Here is a 2,001-nt window from a genome sequence, read left to right on the forward strand (position 1 = left end):
AAAAGAGATTGTTATCCCAAAATAAAAATTACATTGAGACTTGTTTACTAGCGAGAGGGGAGATTTGTAAGTTTGTCAAAATAACCCAATAGAGGGTCCCAGACTTTGTAAAAATTTTTGGTTGATCTTTTCAAAAAGTATTTCATTTTTTTCGATTTTTAGGAACATCATCATATCCGAGAGCCACATCACTGCCGTAGGTGGAAATTGGGATTTCCATTCCAGAAGTATTGTCCCTCGAGCAATAAGAGTTGCAAAAGCAATAACATTTTCCTTTCTAGAAATCGCAGAGTCAACCCCAAAAATAGCCCTTAAAGGACCAGGTTATAGATGTGACCAAACGCATCGTTTAAAAACCAAAATACTGAATTCTAATACTCTTTCAGCTTAGACCAAAACATGTGAGCTAAGTCTGCGTTGGTGGCTCTACAGCGATCACACGCTGTATCTATGTCAGGATATATTACTGCGAGCCTGACTTTGCTATAGTGAGTACGCTGGAGAATTTTAAACTGAATCAGATTGAAGGAGTAGTATCGTTCACAAGATTAAGAGCTCTAGCCCACATCTCTTCTGAAACGTCTATCCATAACTCTTCTTCTCATTTTGTCTTGATGTTGGCTGTTACTAAATGACATAATTGAGTTCTATATATTAGAGATTTGGCCCTTTAAATGTATGGGGGTCTTTAATATAACATCCAATTTTGACTCCTCAGATAATTGATGATACAATGGGTTGTATGCCACCCCCGCCAAACTTCAGCACTGGTCATAGTCATTCCAAAAAAATTAAACCAAAGTCCAGTGGTTTGTTTTTGAACGTTTCTAACTTTCTTGGAAATGAATACATTCACTTTTCCAGGCTAATAAAATGATTCCTTCTCTTAGGAATGATAATGGCCGCCAATCCCTCAGGGAATGACGTTCAGAAGCGGAGCTCCTGTGGAGCTGCTGAGAACAGAGACTCTATCAAAGTGAGGATAATCCAGGTTCCAGCCAACAGCGCGCCCATAGCAGCGGTGACTTCCCAGCATGCATCTTCCTCCAAGAGCGACTCTGTGACTCACCACAGCACTCAGGGGCCTCAGCCTACTTCGTCTACAATCGCAGTGTCAGGACTTCACCTTTCCCCTTCACTCGTGGTGGTTGGCAAGGCGTCAACGCCAGTAGGAGTGAATCTGGTTAGCCAGAACGTAGCGGCCCCAGGAATGGCCCCTGGGTTGGCCCCTGGCAAGAATGTGGTTATAACCGTGCCCCGATCAGCAGTTTCACAGCCAGTCACCTCAACGCCGCCACAGAGTGCCTCTCCACAGTTTCCTGCCAATATCCAGATTCCAGCAGGTGAGCTTCTGATGTCTGAGCAGATTCTGCTTTGTTTCAATCTATCTTCTAGATTATGACTGTAAGCGATTAAACCCTGGATCTTCTCTGAACTCTACTCTGTGATCAGCTCTTCCTTTCTGAGAGGTTTCTCCTCTGAAATGCTTCGTTAGCGTGAAACCATCATGTTCATCGTGTCAAACCTGCTGTAGGACTGAGGTCCATTACAGGAGGAGGTTGAAGCTGCCGTGAAAACGAAAGTTACTACCGTAACTACGGTTCTATGAATCCCGGATGACCGCCAGAGGCGGTGCTTCAAGCACTGAATGATCATTCATGCGCATGCGCAGGTCGAGTATTAATGACAACAAAGTCAGCTGTGACCTGCCGGGGACCCACGTGACTCTATAGAGTCACCCGGCAATCAATCCCTTTTGTTCTTCTCGCACGCAGGTGTGTTGAGTACAGGAGTGTGGTCGTGTGAAGCTGGTTGCTTCTGTGTATACCACTAGTTTCCTGGCTGCTTGTTGCTGGTAGCCCCGTGACCGGGTTTGGTCGGAGCTGCGGGTAAGTCTCGCCCTCCAGGGGCTGCACAAGCTGCTTTCACCTTACCAGATCTGCGGTGACTGGTAAGTTTTCGTTCTTTTCTAGCAATTAAAATACTGTTCGCTTTGATTTG

This window comes from Cyprinodon variegatus, unplaced genomic scaffold (genome assembly GCF_000732505.1).
Source record: "Cyprinodon variegatus isolate N-32 unplaced genomic scaffold, C_variegatus-1.0 Scaffold142, whole genome shotgun sequence".
Taxonomy (NCBI): Eukaryota; Metazoa; Chordata; class Actinopteri; order Cyprinodontiformes; family Cyprinodontidae; genus Cyprinodon; species Cyprinodon variegatus.